The sequence below is a fragment of the Macaca nemestrina genome, chromosome 20 (assembly GCF_043159975.1).
Source record: "Macaca nemestrina isolate mMacNem1 chromosome 20, mMacNem.hap1, whole genome shotgun sequence".
Classification (NCBI taxonomy): Eukaryota; Metazoa; Chordata; class Mammalia; order Primates; family Cercopithecidae; genus Macaca; species Macaca nemestrina.
Window position 1 is genome coordinate 8,719,984 of NC_092144.1, and position 12,229 is coordinate 8,732,212.

Below are 12,229 nucleotides of genomic sequence, written 5' to 3' on the forward strand. Positions count from 1 at the left end.
AGCACTTTGGGAGGCCGAGGTGGGGAGATCACGAGCTCAGGAGTTCGAGATCAGCCTGACCAACATGAAACCCCGTCTCTACTAAAATCACAAAAATTAGCTGGGCATGGCGGCATGTGCCTGTAATCCGAACTACTCAGGAGGCTGAGGCAGGAGTATCTCTTGAACCTGGGAGGCGGAGGTTGCAGTGAGCCAAGATTATGCCACTGCACTCCGGCCTGGGTGACAGAACAAGACTCCATCTCAAGAAAAAAAAAAAATTTATTAATGCTCAAACATCCACAGGTGCCTTGCTCACTACAGACAACTTGTAGTCACTGATGGCTTTGATTATGCATGTCTAACTAAACCTTACTTGTCAAAATTCTGAGTCCACCTAAGCAAGGACAGGAGTTGAATATTAAATGAATTTCAAAAGAAAACCCACGTATTTGAGGGAGCCTTTCCTTCCGTAGGAAAGCGAAGTCAGAAAACACGAGGATAATGAAAATACTAGAACAGAACAGGCATGTGAAAATGTTGTCTGCTTGTGAACTGTCAACTTTAATTTACCTTTGAAGTAACGTGGTCCTAGGTATTACAGAATATTTCTAAATATTGTAAATCAAAGGAATTTGTAGCATTGAATGTCTCTTGGTTTCTTTTAATTACAAAGATTTCTTAAATGGGGAAAGATACTTGTGTGTGTGTGTGTGTGTGTGTGTGTGTGTGTGTGTGTGTGTGTGTGTGTGTAAGACAAAGTCTCACTCTGTCGTCCAGCCTGGAGTGCAATGGTGGGAACTTGGCTCACTGTAACCTCCACCTCTGGGCTCAAGTGATCCTCCTACCTCAGCCTCCCAAGTAGTTGAGACCACAGGTGCATGCCACCATGCCTGGCTAAGTTTTGTATTTTTAGAGACAGGGTTTTTCCATGTTGTCCAGGCTGGTCTCAAACTCTTAAGCCTAAGTGATCCACCCGCCTTGGCTTCCCAAAGTGCTGGCATGACAGGCATGAGCCACTGTGCCTGGTCAATATTTCTTAATTTTATATTTTTACTGAAAACAGTATGCTGCATTTTAATGTGATCATGAATTTTCTCAAATGTTCTTGCTCTTCTCACTTTGTTCAGTTGAGTGTCTCTAAAGTAAGGGCCTACAGAATCAGGGGACTAACACACCAATCAATCCTAAAAGGATTTGTAGAAAATTAGGTTTTATGGACACAAAGATGGGAAGAAACAGACAGTGGGGACTGCTTGATGGGGGAGGGTGGAGGTGCATGGGGTGGAAAGCTATCCAGTACTAAGCCCACTACCTTGGCGTTGGGATCATCGCTGCACCAAGCCTTTACCGACGCACTATTTACTCATGTAGCAAACCTGCATATGTATTCTGTGAGTCTAAAAAAAGAAAAAGAAAATTAGGGTTTTCAATATGGCTGAGGGTGTATGATCCTCAAATGTGAAAACATTAATTGTAAATTTCTTGTATCTAAAATAGAGACCCAGTGCTGGGTTCTGATTTTGTTCTTTCCTTCCTTCCGGTTCTCCTCTTCTCAATTGTGTCCAAGATACACAGAGCCAGAGAATCTAACAGGTGTCTTAGAATTCCTGCTCCTGGGACTCCCAGATGATCCAGAACTGCAGCCTGTCCTCACTGGGCTGTTCCTGTCCATGTACCTGGTCACGGTGCTGGGGAACCTGCTCATCATCTTGGCCGTCGGCTCTGACTCCCACCTCCACACCCCCATGTACTTCTTCCTCTCCACCCTGTCTTTGGCTGACAACGGTTTTGCCTCCACTACAGTCCCCAAGATGTTGATGAACATCCAGGCTCACAGCAGACTCATCTCTTACGTGGGCTGCCTGATTCAGATGTCTTTTTCGATCCTTTTCACATGTATGGAAAGTCTGCTCCTGGCTGTGTTGGCCTATGACCGGTTTGTGGCCATCTGTCACCCCCTACACTACCCAGTCATCATGAACCCACGCCTTTGTGGCTTTTTAGTTTTGGTGTCTTCTTAGCCTATTGGATTCCCAGCTACACAATTTGATTGTGTTACAACTTACCTGCTTCAACGATGTGGAAATCTCTAATTTTTTCTGTGACCCTTCTCAACTTCTCAACCTAGCCTGCTCTGACACCTCCATTAATAACATGGTCGTATATTTTATTGGTGCTGTATTTGGTTTTCTTCCTCTCTCAGGGATCCTTTTCTCTTGCTATAAAATTGTTTCCTCCATTCCAAGAGTTCTCTTTGCAGGTGGGAGGTATAAAGCCTTCTCCACCTGCAGCTCTCACCTTTCAGTTGTTTGCTTATTTTATGGAACAGCCCTTGGAGGGTACCTCAGTTCAGCTGTCTCTCCCCCAGGAAGGGTGCAGCGGTCTCAGTGATGTACATGGTAATCACCCCAATGCTGAACCCCTTCATCTACAGTCTGAGAAACAGGGACATTCAGAGTGCCCTGTGGAGGCTGCAAGGCAGAATAATGTAATCTTATCTGTTCCATCTTTTTTGTAGTATTGGTTGGAAAAGGCAGAGCTTTGACACAAAATATCAAAACCTTTAAATCTTTCCCCCTTCGTTACATTGTATTTGTTGATTGATAGGTTCAATTTCTCTCCACGTTTCATATGTGAATGTGGGCGGCAAGCTACCCAGGTGCCCAGGCAAGAGACCGAGGGCAGGAGCTGTTCCAGTATAATAAAGAAAAAATATAAGAATAGTTATACTAGATAGAGATCATAGATATAATTATATATAAATATCATTAATCATTAGTTTGTAGCAATTACTCTTTACTCCAATATTATAATAATCCTTGCTCTGCAATCATAACCTAGGAAAAACCAGGTCATACAGAGATAGGAGCTGAAGGGACATGGGGAGAAGTGACTAGAAGACCAAGAAGTGACCAGAAGACCAAGTGGTGACCTTCTGGTCACTTCTTGGTGACCACAAGACCAAGAGTGTGAGCCTTCTGTTATGCCCAGGCACGGCCACTAGAGGGCTCCTTGGTCTAGCGGTAGTGTCAGTGCCTAGAAAAAGCCCCTGTTACTTAGCAGCCCCTGTTACTTAGGAAAAAGCCCCTGTTACTTAGCAGCCCCTGTTACTTAGGAGTCTCCCTTTCCCGGGGTGGGGGGAGTTGACAGAAGACTCTGCTCCACCACCTCTTGTGGAGGGTCTGACATCAGATCCCCCGCAGCCATCCTGAGGCCTAACCGTCTCCCTGTGATGCTGTGCTTCAGTGGTCACGCTCTTGGTCCGCTTTCATGTTCCATGCTGTACACCTGGCTCTGCCTTCTAGATAGTAGTAGCAGAATTAGTGAAAGTACTAAAAGTCTCTGAAATGTAGAAATAATGGCGCAAGCTGTCCTCTCTCTGCCTTGGCTGCCAAACAGGGAAGGGCCCCCTGTCCAGTGGACACGTGACCCATGTGACATTACCGATCATTGGTGATGGCTCACACTCCTTACTCTGCCCCCTAGTCTTGTATCCAATAGATAACAGCACAGCCAGGCATTCGGGGCCACTGCCGGTCTCTGGGCCCAGCTGTCTTTTCATCTCTCTGTCTTGTGTCTTTATGATCTCTTGTCTCCGCACATGGGGAGAAAGACCCACAGACCCTGTAAGGCTGGGTCCCTACATGTGAATATCGCTTCCATTGTTTCATCTTTAATTGGAATGTGAAGGTATTCTGGAATTCTTTGTTCATTGCAAATATTCATGGCTGAATCCAATATACCTGGACAGCCTCCTTTAGTTTCTGAGCAATGACCCTGGTATCTAGGTGAAATCACAACCCTGTTTTTATATATAAGAAGTCCTTGTTTAAAGTCAATAGCATCTTGGAAACTGCTACCTTAAGGAAATGATGTACAGCAGGTCCTCAAGTAAAATCGTTTTGTTCAAAGTCCGTTAGTTATACTGTTGATGAGGAAAAAAGTTTCATTATAAATCATTTCACTTAAGTTTCCAAAAACATATTAAAGGTGTTAATTGAGGACTTACTGTACTTCAAATTTAATTTTCACAGTTCATGTGGAAATTGTTTACATATTGCATCTATAAAATCACTTTAAGCAGGCTGTATATGGCGAACTCAATCACCAGTCCTCAATCTTGGCTTTTATTGACCTCACCTGGGGAGCTTACAAATGCTGATGGCCGGGCTCTCTTACCCAGAGATTTTGATTTACTTAAACCTGTGTGGGTCTGAGAAGTTTTAAAAGCACCAGTGATGGTTCAGACGAACTTCCTCAAGGGATCACGCTCATATAGGTAAGGTACAAAAGAGCTGATTGCAGCACTAGACAATGTGATTTTCTTCAACTGTCTTCTTCAAATTCATTATCCAGCAATATACAGATTGTCATGATGCTGGGTATTTTTAGTAAGCACTTGGAATTTGTTGAAAACGTTGATTTATATACATACAGATTTTCTTTGAATTTCACTCTTGTGCATACTAAAAGGGAAAATAGAAAAGGATAACATGGTAACAACGTCCCTAAAACTTCACATGCTATCACTGATTTTTTAAAATTTGCTTATTTTTCTTTCTTTTTTTTTTTTTTTTTTTTTTTTTTTTTTGAGACGGAGTCTCACGCTGTTGCCCAGGCTGGAGTGCAGTGGCGCGATCTCGGCTCACTGCAAGCTCCGCCTCCCGGGTTCCCGCCATTCTCCTGCCTCAGCCTCCTGAGTAGCTGGGACTACAGGCGCCCGCCACCGCGCCCGGCTAATTTTTTGTATTTTTAGTAGAGACGGGGTTTCACTGTGGTCTCGATCTCCTGACCTTGTGATCCGCCCGCCTCAGCCTCCCAAAGTGCTGGGATTACAGGCTTGAGCCACCACGCCCGGCCTTTTCTTTCATTTTTTATGAAGTATGGGATAGATACACAAAGGTATACCATTCAGCCTTTAAGAAATGAAAGTGAGTCAGCCAGGCATGGTGGCTCTCGCCTGTAATCCCAGCACTTTGGGAGGCCGAGGCGGGTGGATTGTGAGATCAGTAGATCGAGACCATCCTGGCTAACACAGTGAAACTCTGTCTCTACTAAAAAAAAAAATACAAAAAATTAGCTGGGCGTGGTGGTGGACGCCTGTAGTCCCAGCTACTTGGGAGGCTGAGGCAGGAGAATGGCGTGAACCCAGGAGGCGGAGCTTGCAGTGAGCCGAGATGGCGCCACTGCACTCCAGCCTGGGCAACACAGTGAGACTGCATCTCAAAAAAAAAAAAATGAAAGTCATTTGCAGCAACATGGATGAAACAAAGTCATTCATTTAAGTGAAATAAGCCAGGCATGAAAAGACAAATGTTGCATGTTCCCACTCTTACGAACTAAAAACGTGAATCTCGTGAAGGTATAAAGTAGAATGGTAATTACTAGAGGCTGGTAAGGGAAGGAAGGGAGTGGAGCATGAAGATATGTTTACAGGGTACAAAAATGCAGTTAGATATAAGAAGTTCTAGCGTTTCGTAATACAGTAGGGGAATTCTAGTTAGTGGTAATTGATTGCATATTTCAAAGTAGCTAGGAGAGAAGATTTGTGGTGGTCTCATTATTCTGGTTTCTAAGGCATTATTTTTGTTCCCTTCCCACCTTTCTCCACTCAGCTGTTTCATGCTAGGTTGGGGCTCTTGAAGTTACTGCTGTATTTTCCACCTGGTGTTCTTGTTACAGACTTTCATGAACACTAAATTTCACTACACTGAAAGTTAGGTATACTTCACGACCACCTTCTAGTACACCCCTATGTCTGCGTCAGTGTTCAGAGGCTGCTGCCTTCGGTTACTGTCTCTGTTACTACATTGTATCCTTTTGCCTTTGTCCTGCAGTAACAATCCAGCCAACTCCCTCTGTTCAATTCTCTTCATTAAAATAACTAGATTAGTTTCTATTCTTTTTTTTTTTTTTTTTTTTTTTTTTTTTTTTTTTTTTTTGAGACAGAGTTTTACTCTTGTTACCCAGGCTGGAGTGCAGTGGCATGATCTCGGCTCACTGCAGCCTCTGCCTCCCAGGTTCAAGCCATTCTCCTGCCTCAGCTTCCCATGTAGCAGAGATTCCAAGTGCCCACCACCATGCCTGGCTAATTTTTGTATTTTTAGTAGAGATGGGGTTTCGCCATTGTTGGCCAGGCTTATCTGGAACTTCCGACCTCAGGTGATCCACTTGTCTCAGCCTCCCAAAGTGCTGGCTTTACAAGTGTGAGCCACGCGCCCAGCCCTGATTTCTATTCCTGACCGAACCTTGACTGAGGAACAAAAGTACGTTGGAGTTGTCTGCAAGCAGAATATTTTTTAAAATGTGCTGATGAAAGGAAACTGCTTTTAAAATATGTCTTTGTGAAGAGTGTCCAACTGAAGTTTAAGTGGTAGTGCCCTATTTCCAGTTGCTGTGTGACTCTAATGATGTCTAGGGATTGTTAAATCACCAATTTCATAAATAATTTCAAGGTTTTCTTCTTTTACTTTACCCTGAGCTACCAGAAGTCCATGTCACCAGCAAACATTAGCTCTTTTATTTCACCTAAAGGATAGTCAAAGAATTTGGTAAGTGGGACACTAATGCTGGTTGTTTTTTTTCTTTTTTTTTTTTTTTTTTTTTCTTTTTGAGACAGAGTCTTGCTTTGTTGCCCAGGCTGGAATGCAATGGCATGATCTTGGCTCACTGCAACCTCCACCTCCTGGGCTCCAGCGATTCTCCTGCCTCAGCCTCCCGAGTAGCTGGGACTACAGGCATGCACCATCATGGCCGGCTAATTGTTGTATTTTTAGTAGACATGGGGTTTTGCCGTGTTTGGCCAGGTTGGTCTCAAACTCCTGACCTCAGTTGAGCCACCCACCTTGGCCTCCCAAAGTGCTGGGACTACAGGCGTGAGCCACCGTGCCTGGTCTAATGCTGCTGTTTGATGTCACGTGGTGGACTCTCCCCACTGGTAATGCTTTGTTGGCACTTTTAATATTTAGAAGAGTGCTATGATGGATTAATACCTTGTGATGGGAAATGTTTGGGTGGTTCACAGTAGCCAACCAAAAGCAATGTGACAAACTTCAATTGGGAGAGAATATGCAGATGGTAGAAAATACGTGGGATTTGCGGAGCCTACGTCACTCACCTACTGGGCTCTTAAACATGGGACTTTTGGTAACTCACAGTCCTTTCTGAGCCCCATGTTCCTCAGCAGTAAACTAAATGATCTTTTCTTCCAAGGCCGTGCAATGATTTTATGTCATGGTGCCATTAACCAGTCAAATGTTAGTTTCCCTTGAAATGATAGCCCCTATTATTAAAGTTAACATTGAGGAAGTTAATTTTTGGGCCTGGCATGGTGGCTCATGCCTGTCATCCCGCACTTTGGGAGGCTGATTTGGGAGGAAAGTTTCAGGCAGATGTTTGAGACCAGCCTTGGCTACATAGTGAGACCCTGTCGCTACAGTTTTTAAAAAATTTAAAAAGTTAATTTTAAATGAGTATTCTCAGAATATACAAGTGACTGGATATTACAAACTGTGACCTTGAGTATAAAACAAAACATACTTCTTTTTTTGTTGTTGTTTTTTAGACACAGTCTAGCTCTGTTGCCCAGGCTGGGGTGCAGTGGCATAATCTCATCTCACCGCAACCTCTGTCTCCCGGGTTCAAGCAATTCTCCTGCTTCAGCCTCTCAAGTAGCTGGGACTACAGCTGTGCGCCACCATGCCCGGCTAATTTTTGTATTTTTATTAGAGACAGGGTTTCACCATATTGGTCAGGCTGGTCTCGAACTCCTGACCTTGTGATCCGCCAGCCTCAGCCTCCCAAAGTGGTGTGATTACAGGCGTGAGCCACCACGCCCGGCTAAAACAAAACATGTTTTCTATTGAACAAGTTCATGTGTAGAGTTGTGATAAGAACTTAACTGAGAGGCTGTCTGAGGAGACATATCAAATGTACTGATTAGAACACTATTTTTGCTACTACCCAAACACTTTAAAAGCTGCCAACTCCTAGCATCTTCTGATCCAATTTATCTCTACATTCCTGTCATTTGATCATTTGTGCCCCCATATTTACTTAGTATTTATTGATACACTGACAAATTAGCGTCCTTTCTTCCACATTCAACTTGTTGGAATATATACTTATATTTATTACATCAGTCAATGACAAATATTGTTGAGTTCCTCACCCAGATACCACTGAGCCATGGGTAGAATGTGAAAGATAATAGAGAACCACAATATCTGGCTGGGCATGGTGGCTCACACCTATAATCCCACCGCTTTGGGAGGCTGAAGTAGGAGGGTCACTTGAGACCAGAAGTTCAAGACCAGCCTGGGCAACATAGCAAGATTCCATCTCTTCAAGAAAATAATAAAATTACCTGGACATGGTGGCACAGGGGGATTGCTTGGGCCCAGGAATTCAAGGCTGCAGTGAGCTATGACTGTGCTGCTTCTGTGCAGCTTGGGCAACAGAGCAAGACATCTCAAAACAAAACAAAACAAAAACTCCATAACTTCCACACAACCTATTTTATCTACTTGAATAAAGGCAGGCCAAAAGAAAGTACATTTCATTAAAGAATTCACGAGGTGATCTCACATACACACACACACACAACACAGAGTCTACACCAGGGGGATTCTCCGCCTGAAGTCAGATAAGCACTTTCTTGATGAGCAACAATCAGAAGCTGCTAGGGACACTTGCTGAATTTAGGTGCAGAATTGCTGCAGCTTATTGTGATGCTGGGCTGAGAGCTTGTGGGGAAGGGGAACCAGGGTGGCTTATTTTGTCTTGAAGGTCCAGGAGAGCATTGTTAAGTCTGTAGAAATATCCAGTGCAGAGGAGAGGAAGACATGTCCATCTGCCAGTTCTACATGGAATTTTTCTGACAGTACAATGTCTTTTTTTTTTTTTTCCCCCAAGACGGAGTCTCACTGTGTCGCCCAGGCTGGAGTGCAGTGGCATGATCTCAGCTCACTGCAAGCTCCGCCTCCCAGGTTCACGCCATTCTCCTGCCTCAGCCTCCCTAGTAGCTGGGACTACAGGCACCCACTGCCTCGCCCGGCTAATTTTTTGTATTTTTTTGTAGAGACGGGGTTTCACCATGTTAGCCAGGATGGTCTCAATCTCCTGACCTCGTGATCCACCCGCCTCGGCCTCCCAAAGTGCTGGGATTACAGGCTTGAGCCACCGCGCCCAGCCGACAGTACAATGTCTTGAATGGTGAGGAACTCTACTGGAAGGCAGAGGGAAATCTCCATGGTCTTGGGGGCTTAGAGACCCACGTCCTGGTAGAAGGATAGGCCTGGCCTCTGTTGCTCTGTCTCCTGCTTCCCTGCAGTGACAACTCAGCTGGCATATGTGAGCTGCCCATGAGAGTCCCTTGTGGCAACAAACTGAAGGGCCTTAGGCCATCATCCTGCAAGAACCTAAACACTGCCAACACCCATGTGAGTGAGCTTCACAGCAGATCCTCTCCAGTCAATCCCTGAGATGACTGCAACCCTGGCTGACATCTGATTGCAGTCTTGTTAGATACGGGGAAATGCTTAAGTGCTATATATTGTGACCAAGTTAGGGTGCAAAAATCAGCAGTTTCTTACATACCAACATAGATCAATCAGACAGAAAGAATTAGGGTCTTATCCGATTTAGCAAAAACATAAATTGCCAATGCATAAAATCTCAAATCACAAAAGAGTGTAGAAGGTAAAATAGTAAGTAAAGTAAGTAAAATAGAAAGTCCTCCTTAGAAACATAAATCTGAGCCTCAAGAATGAAAGCAGCGGCGGGGCGTGGTGGGTCATGCCTGTAATCCCAGCACTTTGGGAGGCTGAGGTGGGTGGATCACAAGGTCAGGAGTTCGAGACCAGCCTGGTCAGCATGGTGAAACCCTGTCTCTATTAAAAATACAGAAGATTAGCCGGGCATGGTGGTGCACGCCTTTAATCCCAGTTACTTGGGAGGCTGAGGCAGGAGAATTGCTTGAACCCAGCAGATGGAGGTTGCAGTAAGCTGAGATCATGCCACTGCACTCTAGCCTGGGCAACGGAGCAAGACTCCCACCTCAAAAAAAAAAAAAAAAAGAAAAAATAGCAACGTATTTTTCTCATAGAAGGCCTACTTCTTTGTTTACATGGTTCATTCCATGGATTTGCAGATGTAAGAGACTCCCATTACATTTTAAAACTAAAAGAATCTGATGTGGTTATCATCTCTGTAACTTGGTGGTGGGAACGCAGAGGACAGAAGAGATTTTAATGAGAAGAGGAAGCTCTGTTCCTTCAGTGGTCATTCACTTCTCTTCCACTTTTATTTTTCTTTAAAAATGTTTTTTTTTTTTTTTTTTTTGAGACGGAGTCTCGCTCTGTCACCCAGGCTGGAGTGCAGTGGCCGGATCTCAGCTCACTGCAAGCTCCGCCTCCCGGGTTCGGGCCATTCTCCTGCCTCAGCCTCCCGAGTAGCTGGGACTACAGGCGCCGCCACCTCGCCCGGCTAATTTTTTGTATTTTTTAGTAGAGACGGGGTTTCACCGTGTTAGCCAGGATGGTCTTGATCTCCTGACCTCGTGATCCGCCCGTCTCGGCCTCCCAAAGTGCTGGGATTACAGGCTTGAGCCACCGCGCCCGGCCTAAAAATGTTTTTTAAACATTTTTAATTTTTGTGCATAGATAGTAGCTGTATATAGGTATGAGGTAGATGAAATATTTTGATACAGGAATGCAATGTGAAATAACCACATTGTGGAGAATGAGGTATTCATCATTCAACTATCTTTAGAGTTACAAACAATGCAATTATACTTTCTAAGTTATTTTTTATTTTATTTTATTAGAGTCTTGCTCTGTCGCCCAGGTTGGAGTGCAGTGGCACAATCTCGGCTCACTGCAACCTCTGCCACATGAGTTTTATTTCAAAGACAAATATTTATTGCAGGTATTTGAATAAACTGAAAATACTGGCTACCAAATTTGCAGGATGCAAATTAAGATTAGTATGCATTCCAAAATCAGTGAAAAGTGATATCTTTTGATATTATCAAAATGATGATATCTTTATGATATCGAATACGTCGGCCCACAAATCAAGAGTTGGAACAAGATTGGCCCTGCCTAACATCACCTGTAGTGAGACACCTAAGGGGTTTGTGCTCCCAGACTCCACGACTGATTTCTGTGGGCTTATAGGGCTTGTATTTCAAAGGGATAGCACGTCTGAGTCATTCTGGGCAATATATGACTATGAACCATTTGACCCAACCAGCTTTCAAAATGTAGAGTCCTAATTTGAAGTTGAAAATCACATCATCATTCTTTGCTTTTGTGTTTGCTTTTGGTTTGAGAGACAGGGTCTTGCTCTGTCACCCAGGCTGGGTCCCAGGCTGGGTTGCAGTGCCATGATCATAGCTCACTACAACCTCAAACTCGTAGGCTCAAGTGATTCTGTTGCCTCAGCCCTCCAAGTAGCTGGGAAGATAGGTGTGAGCCACTGTGCCCCAATAATTTTATATCACTGTTTTTATGGAAAGTAGGATGGCGAAGTTAGAAGTGTGGGCAAAGTATCAGATTGTTAGGATATACTCTACCTCCATCTCAGTCTCCTCCTCTGAGAAATACAGTGAATGAGACAAAATTTCTCATGAAATATTTTCAGGATTGAATACCATTACACATCTAAAGCAATAAGCACTGTCCCAGTATTGTAAACATTTTTTTTATATGACTATGATTTTCGTTTTATTTCCTATCCAGAGGACAAGAAAAAAACTATACTTTGAGGAAACCAGGTAGGCACTTGATATTGGAAGTGCTATACACACCAAATTAGAAGTCTCAGAAAGGGTGGTAAGAAAATTGATCAAAGATGGAACTTTATGGGAAGCATCTAGGAAAGAAAAGTCAAAAAGGGCTTACAGAGGGAGTTTTTAGGAGAAACTAACACAAAAACAAAAGCAAAGTCACAGCTGTTTTTGATTTAAAAAAAAAACACATCGGCAAGGCACAACAGCTCTCTCCTGTAATCCTAGCACTTTGGGAGGCTGAGATGGGCAGATCACGAGGTCAGGAGTTCAAGACCAGCCTGAACAATATGGTGAAACACTGTCTCAACTAAAAATACAAAAATCAGTTTGGGTATGGTGGCACACGCCTGTAATCTCGGATACTCAAGAGGCTGAGGAAGGAGAATTGCTTCAACCTAGGAGGTGGAGGTTGCAGTGAGCCGAGATTGCGCCACTGCACTCTAGCCTGGGCGACAA

At 43.9% G+C, this 12,229-nt stretch overlaps 2 long non-coding RNA genes and 1 pseudogene across 2 annotated transcripts in view; 2 read left to right on the forward strand and 1 right to left on the reverse strand.

The window, feature by feature from the left end:
- The window catches only part of LOC139360439 (uncharacterized), a 37,905-nt gene extending 34,241 nt beyond the window's left edge, over positions 1-3,664 (reverse strand). The window contains exons 1-2 of the long non-coding RNA XR_011617833.1: positions 3,427-3,664; positions 1,295-1,379 (exon numbers count right to left, since the gene is read on the reverse strand). This is a non-coding gene — a long non-coding RNA (uncharacterized lncRNA). The remainder of the gene's footprint in view (positions 1-1,294; positions 1,380-3,426) is intronic.
- The window catches only part of LOC112428595 (uncharacterized), a 92,907-nt gene that overhangs the window by 9,500 nt on the left and 71,178 nt on the right, over positions 1-12,229 (forward strand). The gene's annotated exons all lie outside the window — the stretch shown is intronic.
- LOC105480856 (olfactory receptor 7E24-like) lies at positions 1,401-2,583 on the forward strand (annotated as a pseudogene).